This window comes from Choloepus didactylus, chromosome 3, assembly GCF_015220235.1.
Source record: "Choloepus didactylus isolate mChoDid1 chromosome 3, mChoDid1.pri, whole genome shotgun sequence".
In the NCBI taxonomy this organism is placed as follows: domain Eukaryota; kingdom Metazoa; phylum Chordata; class Mammalia; order Pilosa; family Megalonychidae; genus Choloepus; species Choloepus didactylus.
In genome coordinates, this window is record NC_051309.1 from 115,301,680 (window position 1) to 115,314,366 (window position 12,687).

The following is a 12,687-nucleotide window of genomic DNA, read 5'->3' on the forward strand; positions in this document are numbered from 1 at the left end:
TTTTTTTTTTTTGATACTTGCCTAACATGTGTGTGCTATAAAAATGGTTAACAGGGAAATAACTTGATAATGGCTAGCTTTGTTTAATGTCTTACAAAATTTTCATGAACAATCCAAGCATAATTGTTAAGAACAGGTGTTTTATGTTGATGTAAGTGGAATAAAAGTTTTATGAATGGACAAAAAAAGATTCTAAAAGGAATATTCCTTCATAAGCTTGATTTGCCAAACCCTCAGAAAAGAATTCTCCACATTCCGTATGTGTCCACACCTTGCACTTATACATGAGCCCTGCTCTGAAAGGACTTGAGAAATCCAATAAATATCATGAGAATTGGGTTGCAAATATATAAATATTTGTGAATATATGCCAAAATTTGGCTTTCTTATGTCTAGGGCCATCACATAAGGTTTTTTCCCCTTTTTCTTACAGACATGTCACCTGACATTAATAATTGGCACAAAAATTGCTCTCACCCAGACCAAAAAAATTAATTATACCTGACCCTTTGAAAGCATGTGACTCTATTCACCACTCTGCATTGTTGGACAGTCTTGTTCCTTCTCTCAATGATGCCACATTTTCCTGATTTTTCTTCTACCTCTGGTAGCTCCTTCTAGGTGCTGGTTCCTCCCCTGCAGGGTGCTATCTGTGGCTCTCCTTTCTTCAAACCCTGTTTCTTCTCCTGTATTCTATTCCATGGCTTCAATTCACAAATCTCCCAAATCTGTGTTTTCAGTCAGATCTTTGAACTCCTGACCAAATAACCAGTTGCCACTGGGCTGGCCCGTCACATCAGGTTTTCTCATTGGGCTCATCCAAACTCAAACTGCTCTTCCCCCTGTGATCCCTGACTCTGTAAATCCCTCTTCCTCCTAGGCCTTTACAGATTCCCGAGTGGTTAGGAGCACAAGCTTTGGAGAATGCAGGTAGTTTGTCTCAACCACTTAGTTATTTGATCCTGGGCAAGTTGTGAACCTCTGTAAGCTTTTTTCCTAATCTGAAGAGTGGAATTAATATCCATACCTATCTTATATTTCATCAGATTGCTGTGAGGCCATGAGATAATGTTCATAAAACACACAGTTCTTGGCACATAGTAAGCACTAGATAAATGGTAGCTGTTATCCTCGGTTCCCCCTTCCCTTCATTCTACTCCTAGTCAATGAATTACTCACTCCTATGGTTTTGTGTTTTGTTTTGTTTGTTTTTGCTGCTATCTCTCAAATCTACTCATGCTGTCCACATTCTCTTTACTCTAAATCAGGCCACCTTTGTCTCTCACAGGAATGGTTGTAACAAGCTGCTAATAGGTCTTCTTGTCTCTAGTCCATTCTCCACATCTGGAATGATACTTACAGGCACAAATCCCATTTTGGCATTCCCCTTCTTAAAAAATTCTTCATTGCCTCCCCATTGCCTTTTAGATAAACTCCTACTTCCTTAACATGGCTTTTACGTATTGCTGTTGGCAAACTCACCATTCCGGTCTTGCTCTCTGTGCTTCACCTATACTGAACTACTGTCTGCTCTACTGCCTGAAACCCTCCTCCTCCCCCTTCACCATATCCTTAGGTATTGATTCTCCTAGGACTCCCTTTGTTTTAAGTATTTATTTTATCATAGCACTTAGTAAATATACTTTAATTATCTGTTTAATTGTCAGTGCTTTACCTCCACCAAGACTAAAGTGACTTGACCAGGGACAGTGTCTATCTTATTGAATAGGGGCTTAGTAAGTATTGGGAGGAAAAAGGTGGGAAGAGGGACAGAGGGAATAAAATAACAATGATATTCATTCTAATTCACGTCTTATTTTGGTGTTAATTAACTGAATTAAATTGCAAATAAGTTTGCCTTGATTTTAAACTCTATTTAATTTTACTTTTTCTAGCACCATAACTTTTATTTTTACATGCATTATTAAGGGGATTCACTTTATAGTGTACAGCTTCTACCTCAAATCTCAGTACACCACATAATCTTGCTTCTCTCCCCACCCCCTACCCTCAAGCCTCCTCCAGCCAAAACCTAAATCTCTTTTCCACAAACCAGTAAAAGGGATTAATGGGTTTTTGAATATTTTTATCTGCATAAATTATATAAGCATAACATGAAGCCCACCCTGACAGTTATGCTGTGTTCTTTTTGAAGTTGGATTAAGGGCTCACTAGGTAGGGCATGCCAATTAAATTATAATGTTGTAAAGTTTGAATCCTGGAAACACATACTGCTAATATTTTGGGTTTTAATAGGATTGGCTTTCCTATAAAAGATTTCAAGAACATATGTTTCTCTGAAACCGTGTTTGTGGGTTAATTTGGTATAACAAACAATGAGCTGCTTCTCCTTCTGTGTCCAGAAAAGATTCGCTTGTTTATACTCTGGGAGTTTGGGAAATATAAAGGAAATTAGCATCTCAGAAAGCATTTTAATCCTTCTAAATCTATATAATAATATTTTCTTATTCACGTTCATGAAATAAAACATTAAAAATACCACCTCATATCTTTAGTGTGTTTTTTCCTGAATTGCTCAAATGTTTAACAACTCTGTGGTCTACAGAATGCCTTTTATTTTTAAACATATCCTCACCAGCAATGTGTGTTCATTATTTCATATATGAAATAATTAGAATCTTTCACATTTCTAAGAATTGGATGTTTCTATCTTATTTTCTTCCTTATATATCACTGTCATTGTTTACTTGATTGCTTTGACCAAATACTTGAGTCTTTTATTCTTCCATGCAGCTTTTTTTTCCAATAAATGCATTGCTAATAAGGACTACAACTTTTTTCTGAGACCTGCTTTGAATTGATATATAGTGTTGTCATTATTATTCATTTCTTAATAGCATGTGATTTCACTTTTGATTAATACTTTCATCCAAGAGTGTTTTAAATTTTAGGTATTTAGTGTTGTTTTGTTTGATTGTGATTTTGTGACAGTTTTTATTGCCACAATTTTTATTTGTGAATCAGAAGCTTTAATCTAATGCATGATCAATATTGTAAGTGTTCACGGGCATGTAAAAATGTATATTCTGGCTATGTTGGACACAAAGTTTATATGTGTGCATGGGTGTGTGTGTGTAAAGAAAATATCTTAGATTCTTTTGAAACACTTGGAAACATTAGATTTATAATCCCACTGGTGGCAATTGGCGGGTTCTGAGTTAGGAAGCCTATCCTCACATCACTTAGGGAGGGAAATGGTTCTCTCCTCATCTTCAGCCAATTTTTTGTGTAAGTACACATCCATATAAACATCTCTTGATAGTTCAACTTATTAATTATTTAAATGCTCAGTTCCCTTACTTATATTTTGTTGATTGAATTATGCAATGTGCATTAAAATTTCCCATTTCAGTAACGGCTTGTCAAAGTCTTTTATTCTAACATTGTTTAATATTTTTTGATATGTTGTGTTCTGTGCATAAAAATTCACAACTGCGGAATTCCAAAAAAGTCTACCTTTTATTAGTGTGCTGTTTAATTATTTTTGTCTTGAATTCTATTTTATCAGACATTAGTGTTGCCTCATTTCTCTTTTGCTAGCTTTTTACCTGGAGTATAGGGAAAGACAAATATCCTTTATTTCTAGTTTTTTTTCTCCAACATTTTTTTTAGCTGAATTGTGATCTTTTTAAAAATTATTATTAAAATAATTTTTTGATAGCCCATATAGCATTTGCCACATTTGGTCTTATTTAGGCCATCTATGTTTGTCTTTATCATGTTTTCTTATTATGTGTAGTTTTCTCTTATCCTGAATTTTGCTAGATTGATCACATTTTCTTGCCCCTTCCCACCCCTTACTTTTGGCTTCTGGCTTTTGGTGTAGTGATGACACACTGGGGACTCTTGGGCCAGATCAATCAACTTGTACTGATTAGTCTACACATTGTTAAAATACATTTTTAAAATTGTTTGTCAACTTTTAAAAGCTACAGATTTTTACATGGGTATTTTGAGGTTCTGGCTATGGGGAAGTTGGGTTGGATATACATTTAGTTTGGACTTAGGGGCTATATTTATGTGGTATATAGTCACTTCCAGGTATAGTTGAATTATGGTTAGCTGTCTCGGTGGAGAATTGGCTTCTAAGAAGTTCCTACAGTCCACTTTGCTGACTCCATTTCTTTCTAGCTAAGAAAAGCTCTAGCACCTCAGAAACAGCAGTGACTCAGATTTGGGTTTGGAGAGGGGTTGGAAGGGAGTAGTAAGAAAGTGGAGAAGAGAAGGGGATATGTGTGTGTTGGAGTTGAGCAAAGAAGGGGGCCTCGTTTGTCATAGGTTCATAGATACCAGCACATCTCTCAAAGGTTTAGTACTCATGTCTATTATGTTAGGTAATTTTTTTGAAGAATCTAACTCTCATACTCAAGAACTCCTTTAACTTCATGCCATTTCTGTCTAAAAAGGAAAAATATCTCTCCTATCCAGGCTAATCCTACCTAATCCCACCAAATAAATTCATGATTCCTTCCCTATCATCTCCTGAGTGTCTTTTACCATCAGACATCATATCTCCCATGTTTCTCCTTAGCTAATACACTTTCTCCTTGACTTCAAAGCTTAGCTCCATGAAAGTGGGGTCTACCCTTTGTCTCTACTTCTTCACTTCTCATTTACTCTTAACTCTTTGCATCACTCTACTGAAACTAAGCTACCTGGAATCACTGCTTTAGGGTGACTCCTCTCTTCCAGATCCATTGAACACCTTCAGTGTCAACTTACTAACTCTCTGCAACGTATACATTGTTGTTTAATCCCTACTTGGTAACACGTTTCACTCTTGTTTCTGTGTCAGCATGCTCTCATGGTTTTGACTTTACCTTAGTCATTTTGGTGACTCCTGTTCATTAAATGTTGATATTCCCTAGGGGCCTGTCTTTGGCTCTCTTCTTTTCTAAGTTCCACATCCTCCCCTGGTCACTTCATCTACCCTCCATCGCTCAAATCCATATACATGCTGATAACTCTCAAAATCATTTCTTTCCTTAGCTTCTGACCTGTTTTTCCAAGAGAGGTTTGATCTCTCTAACTGAAGGTCCTATTTACCAAAAATTCAACATGTCCAAAACCAAATTCATTCTTTCCTCTTCCCACACTCCCAGTTCCATTCCCATGCTCTCAAAACTTCCTCTTCTCTTTTCTTAATTAAGAGTATAGTGTTAATATCCTCTCAATTTCTCAAGTCAGAAGCATAGGAGTCATCTTCAGTTCTTCCCTCTCCCTTGCTCTCATTTAGCTATTCTGCCTTCCAAGTATTTCTAAAATTCTTCATCACTTCTCCATCCCTACTACTGCTTTTCTGTGTAGCTATCACTTGCTCAGGTTTAATAACCCTCTCATTTGTCCTCCTCTTCTCCCATACCCTACTATCCACCCCCCTACACACGTGCACACACACATGCAAACACACTCATAAATACCAAAAGGAGGGTACTTTTCATAAATGCTTTCACGGCACTCATTGTAGAAATCTAGTTTAGGACCTATCACACTATGTTGTAATTGTTTACTTGCCCGTCTCTTCCCCTACAGTGTGAGATCCCTAAGGATAATGGCTTTGTCATGTTCATTTTTGTGGATTTAGTACAGTGCTTGGTCTATCAGAGAAATAAAATAAATGTTTGTTGAATATATTTAAATTGGAAGCAAGAGGGATTAACCATTGAAATGGGATTGCGGAAGGTTCTAAAATTCCTTTCTCTGTGTTTACATAAATGGTAACAAGTATATTTAGGCAGTTTTGCCTTGTGTTGTAAAGACAAGCATAGTGATTTTGGGGGGCCTTTTCTAGACTTTAAGAATCTTAAGTTTGAATATTTTCCCGAGAATGGACATGAAGAAAAAGTGAGAAATACAAGTTTTATTCTTATAAAGTAAAATAATGAATTTTATAAATTCATATGACACAAAAAAATGTTTTGGTAGGTCTCTCTTAAGACCTTTTTAAGTTAAACATTTAATCATTTCTTACTGAAACTCATGAAGATATTTATGTTACAAATTATTTTTAGACTAGGATATGCACATAGGCAAAGTGTGGAAGGGCATATTGAAAAATGATGCCAGTCACAATTGTTGCATTATAGTTGCCCAATAAATATTCAGTTATTAATTCTATTCTATATTATGAAGATATCAAGATGAATGAGATGTTCTTATTAAATGAAATATGTTAGGGTTGTAGGATTAGTTAATAAGTGTGTTGTTTTTTCCTTCTTACAAATTACTTTACAGTAATAAAATTACTTAAATTAACCTCTGATCTAATTTTATAAAATTGAATTAAGAGATAAATAAATAGTTACATATTAGAGGTAATATGACTTCTGTATGAGGTTTGTCATATATTGGTTGATTCACCCTTCTACTGTAGTGAGCCTGTAATTTCTCTGATATTTTTAACAAAAAGAAAAATGGGTAATTATATTGGAAACAAAAATTAAAAGTAAATAAAATCAAGCTTTTGCACTTGATATTAGATTTAGAAAGACTGTGTACACCAAGATTACATAAAATCCACCTGTCATTTTCTTATAATAATGTATGTTTACCTTTATATCTTCTCTTTAAAAATTTTCACTTCCAAGATACATTTCCATGGCTGTTCATGAAGTCAAATCTGTGGAGTATGGCAGACCTGATTTTGAGTCCCTCATTTTTCTCCTTACTAGCAATGTGACTTTGGGTAAATTAACTTTCCTGAGTTGTAAAATGGAAATAATGTTATAAGGATGAAATGAGATAATATATAGAAACTACTTAGACTAAAAGCTGGCATATTGTGGTATTTTTGTTTGGTTTGTTTGTTTTCCCAGACAGGGTGATACACTCTCTAAAGACTTGCATACTAGAGAAGGTAGCTCTATTGCCTTCACAGGTAAATATACCTGTGTAAAGAATTCTTAAGCCGCAATCATTCTCTTTCAGACTCTGTTTCTTTTGCTCCTGTATGTGACATTTAATGTTGTAGAGAAATCTGAGGCCAACCTGTTTTTTCTGTATATGTACATATCCTTTCTCTTGCCTTTCTGCCTTGATACTTAAATGTTCTAAGTTCAAGATTTTTCCCTCAGGATACCTGAAGGCTCTTTGTGAGGGCATTTTTGTCCTCTAGTAATCATGACTGAGCATTTACATATTATAATACTATTCCATTATAAAATATTTATTTCTCCCTTATATTATAGTAAAGGGATTATATTTATTTTTATTAGATTACATAGGAAGATATGCTATATTACCTGTGACTTTCATTTCAGTATAATTAAGAAGGACAATTACAAAATCTTTGTTATAAAGTGGTATTGGAACTGATAGGACTAAGAAAAACTGATCTGTACCCACTTGGTATAATATATAGACAAATTTTCTGAAGGGTTAAAATCAAGCCAGAAGTCTCTAAGAAAATTTAAATTATATGAAGACTTAGGAATTTTTATGTATTTCCCCATTGTTTTTCAATTTAGTGGCATTATAATCTATAATTAATAATCTAATGCGGATTGATATCCATGATTAGGAGAAAAATCTATCAATTATCAATTTTTGGCTTATGAAGAAAAGGATTCAGCTTCTGCTTGGTTAAAACTGTAGAAGGTACATACGTATTTTGAAAGATTATCAGATATTTTTCATTGAGAAATATTGTTCATACAAAATGATTTTTAATTTTATCTTTAATATTTGGATCAATCTGTAAAATTTAGATTTTTTAAATTCTGTTACTCTGTTTTTCATTGCCTTTTGACAAGTGATTCAAGAACAGGGTACCTTCTGATGTCTTCTCTGAGGTTCCTTTTTTATGCACAAAATACTTTATTTTTCCTGGAAACTAATCTCCTTAAAAGCTAATACCCAAATCAAACAATGTACCCTACTCAATGCTGAATAAAAATGGGTCAGGAAGGGATTAAAAGGCTGGCACTGCAATAAAGTGAAGCAATGAAGATTTTACCTCTTTAAGCCCCCCCCTTGTTATATAAGAATTTATAAATTACCAAACAGCTAATAATTCAGCATCCTTCCTCCTGCCCCTCTTCCTTGCCCCCCAGTACGTAAGCCCTTGTTGTTCATATGTGTGTGAAACATTGTTCTCATAGAAAATTTCCCATTGCATCTGTTCCGAATTTTCAAATGTCAATCAGCACTGAGTACAGTTTTCATCATCTATATATTTAATCGGTGAAGAAATTTATGCTGATTTTGCATAACATTGACTACCTCGTTCTCTGCCATCGACCCTGCTTCCTTCACCCCTCCCTTTCCCTTAATGTCTGATGATCAGCACTATGTCTTGAATAGTCTTAGGGTTCATATAGACTTCAGATTTCCTGAAGCATTAATTCAATAAACAAATTTGAAAATCGCTGGGTACCAGGCATACTAGAAGGTAGAGATTCTATAGAATTGGATAACAGTCTCATTAAGAATCACCTAAAATAAGACAAACTGTGATAGCAGCAGAACAAATGTAACTTCCACCCATTCACAAAAATAGCCATGTGACTTTGGGCAAGGTATTTAAAATTTGTGAGCCTCTCTTATTCATACAGAAAATGGAGGTGGGAATGTATTCTATTTATACAAGTAGTTCTCAACGTAAGAGATACGTATACAAAGTACCTAGCATAGAACTGCCATGTAGGAGGTTTCCAATAAACAGTTTATATCCTTAGTACTATTGTTAAATTTGGCCAGTTAACCATGTTCATTATCTCCACTGTTATGAGCTGTTTTTCCATACTCTAAACCTCTCACTTATAAAAGAAAATCCCAGTCTCCATTTTTTTGCTGGTAAATGTGAGTTCTAGGTTTTCTTCCATCTTTACAATTGTATAGACCTTCCTTAAAGGAAGTGGGTCGTTAGTGTTGTCTATCTATCCTTAAACAAGATTTTCCGAGTCAACAGAGTATAAGTATCTATTTCAGATCATCTTCTTCTTCTCTTCAGTACTTCCTCTCTGTCACTCAATTCACCGAGAAAAAATAGAAACAATCTAAAAAGAGCTTCTATGTGTTTCCACAAGCAAATGTGCCAACATACCTGCTTCTATGTCCATGCACTGCAGGCCCTCCTGTTGTATTCTCATCTAAGCCCAAGCCTTTCACTGCATTGTACTACATCCCCTCATGCCCTCAGTAGATGCTCATCAAGAAACAAAAATGCCAAAGTACATTTCATTTTCAACAAACCCTGACCCCTACATTGCCCTCCAGCTACCAACCATTTACCTGCTCCCCTTTAAAACAAAACTCAAAATTCTATGCTCTGATTTTGCCTGCTCCCTGTCTCCTCTCCCAATCTTTTTTTTTTTAATTTTAATTTTCTTTCAAAATAAATTCAAAGTTATAGGAACAGTTGCAAAAACAATACAAACCCCACACAGCATACCCTGACCCCCACCCCGATACCCCGATCCACCAACTCTAACATACTTTCACACCGCCATTTCTTTCTTTCCCTCCCTCCCTCCCTCCCTATCTATCATCCATCATCTATTGCTCTGTCTTCTGAACATATGAGAGCTAGCTGCAGACATCCTTGAACAAACACTATAATTCACATATACACTTCCCATGAACAAGAACATTCTTTTATGCAATCCCATTAAGCACGGCTAAGAAGTTCAAGAAATTCAACATTGATAGAAAGCTTACATTCTATATTTCCTTTTTTTTTTTTTTCTTATGTCCCAACTGTGTCCCTTTGAGCCTCCTGTCCTCCATCCTCAGATCTCATCCAGGATCATCCTTGGCATTCAATTTTCATCTATTTAGACTGTTTTGTTTTGTTTTTTCAATTGTGGAAACATACATACAGCCTAAATCTTCCCATTCCACCCCCTCCCTAGCATTCCATTAGTGGGATTAATCACATTTTTAATGTTGTAATGCTATCACCTTCCCACCATCCATTACTAGAAATTTCCCTTCACCTCAAACAGCAACTCTACACTCATTTCTTAACTCCCCATTGCCCCCTTCCCCCACTTCTCATAACCCATACTCTACTTTTCATCTCTATGGTCATATTCTTTGATAATTTCTTTGTGTTTACTGCAGGGCTTAAATTTAACCTCTTAAATCCATAACAACCTTGGTTTTCTTTGATACCAACTTAACTTTAATAGAACATATAAACTATGTTCCTATACTCCTCCATTTCCCTGCCTTTATATAGTTCTTGTCAAAAATTACATATTTTATATTGAGTCCCAAACCACTGATTTGTCATTAGAGTTTATGTATTTTACATCCTGTAGGAAGTAAATAGTGGAGTTACAAATCAAAAATTATTGACTTCTATTTGTATTCCATTGTGGTCAGAGAATGTGCTTTGAATATATCCATTTTTTTTTTTTTTAATATATTGAGGCTTGTTTTATGTCCCAGCATATGGTCTATTCTGGAGAAAGATCCATGATCACTGGAGAAAAATGTGTGTCCTGGTGATTTGGGATGTAAGGTTCTATATATGTCTGTTAAAATTCTCTATATCTCTCTCTCCTTTCTTTGTTTCTCTGTTGGTAGGGCTCCCTTTAGTATCTGAAATAGGGCAGGTCTTTTATTGGCAGAATCTGTCAGCATTTGTTTGTCTGTGAAAAATTTAAGCTCTCCCTCAAATTTGAAGGAGAGTTTTGCTGGGTAAAGTATTCTTGGTTGGAAATTTTTCTCTCTCAGAATTTTAAATATGTCATGCTACTGCCTTCTTGCCTCCAAGGTGGCCACTGAGTAGTCACTGCTTAGTCTTATGCTGTTTCCTCTGTATGTGGTGAATTGCTTTTCTCTTGCTGCTTTCAGAACTTGCTCCTTCTCTTCAGTATTTGACAGTCTGATCAGAATATGTCTTGGAGTGGGTTTATTTGGAGTGATTCTATTTGTAGTTCACTGGGCATTTATGCTTTGTGTATTTACATTGTGTAGAAGGTTTGGGAAGTTTTCCCCAACAATTTCTTTGAGTAATCTTTCTAGACCTTTACCCTTCTCTTCCCCTTCTTGGACACCAAGGAGTTCTTAAATTTGGATGTTTTATTTTATGTATCATATCCCTGAGAAACATTTTGATTTTTTCAATTTTTTTCTCCATTCTTTCTTTTGTTCTTTCATTTTCTGTTCTGTGGTCTTCTAGGACACTGAGTCATTGTTCAACTTCCTCTAATCTTGTATTATGAGTATCCAGAGTCTTTTTAATTTGGCCAACAGTTTCTTTTATTTCCATAAGATCTTCTGTTTTTTTTTTATGTACTCTTGCAATTTCTTCTTTATGCTCTTTTAGAGTCTTCTTTATGTCTTTTATATCCTGTGCCATGTTCTTCTTCATGTCCTTTATATCCTGTGCCATGCTCTCATTCTTTGACTGTAGTTCTTTGATTAATTGCACCAAGTACTATGTCTCTTCTGATCATTTGATTTGGGTGTTTGGGATTGGGTTCTCCATATCATCTGTTTTTATCAAATGCTTTAAGATTTTCTGTTGTTTTTGGCCTCTTAGCATTTGCTTTGCTTGACAGGGTTCTTTCAAGTTATAAAAAATACCAATGTAATTTTTCTGATCTACAACTTGGTGGCGTTCACTTTCTCTAACTAACCAGCAGATAGCGTCTGCAAGTCACCTATTCCCCTCAAGTCAGTTCTCCACAACTTTGTCTTTGTGGTGTGTGAGGAAATGATTCTTGTGGGGTTCAATTTATGTACTCAGTTTGGGTGTGTTGTTGGTGCTGTCCACCCTGAATGTGGGGCATGTGTCTGGGTGGTTAGGGAGGCAGGGCCGCTTTAATATTCAAACCTCCCAGGTGTTCCCAGAGATTCAAGGCTGTTGCAAGAGTCTAAGCCTTCATTTCAGTCTTGCCACAGATTTTCTCTGCCTCTGACCCACAAGTCCCCAGCATTGACGTAGGGTCCCTGGGTTTTCCAAGCAGGCCCCCCTTCTCAGCTGTAATCTTCCAGGGCCTTTGCTGCGGGAAGGCTGTGCTACTTTACAAGTGCGCACCATCCCTCAAGGGAAGCCCCGGGCCACTGAGCTGCACAGGGGCACTCCCAGCTTGATGCAGAAATGGCTGAATGGGGCGTCTCAACACCCCCCCTTTTCGCACAGCTCCGCCTTCCCAGCTCCGGGACAACTAGCTGTGGGTGCACCCAAGGCCACTGTCCACGGCTGATATTGTGGCGTGTGTGCGGTGCCGTGGGATACACTCCCCATCAGACTGGGTTTCCTGGCATGGCTCTGGGCTGTAGGTCCAGCCCCGAGCAGGAGTGTCACCAGCACGCCAGGGAGCCGGCTGCAAGCGATGTGGTTTCTTTCTCATTTTGGCTCTTCCCTCTGCCCTTCTGGCCCTGAGGCAATCAGCAGTGGACTATCCTCCATGCCAGACACCGAGAGGTTGGCATAGCCCGCTCCTGCTGTGCTTCACTGTGTGGTTCTCACTGTTGCAACTGCAGCTGCTCCTGGTTTGTTTTTTTTTTTTAAGAACTGGTACGTCTCCAAATGCCAATCCCCTGGTTTCCCCACACCGCAGCACAACCGCGGGACTTTCAGCTGGCTTACTCACTCATTTCAGAATGCAGACTCCTGGTTTCACCAAGTGCACGGTCCCTGTGGATTTAGCAGAACTTGTCCAGCTGGTGCATCACTGGAAGTGGTGTTCTGGGTCACTTTCTGGTTTTTAT

At 36.8% G+C, this 12,687-nt stretch overlaps 1 protein-coding gene across 1 annotated transcript in view; it reads left to right on the forward strand.

The window, feature by feature from the left end:
* The window catches only part of GSTCD (glutathione S-transferase C-terminal domain containing), a 186,450-nt gene that overhangs the window by 129,141 nt on the left and 44,622 nt on the right, over positions 1-12,687 (forward strand). The gene's annotated exons all lie outside the window — the stretch shown is intronic.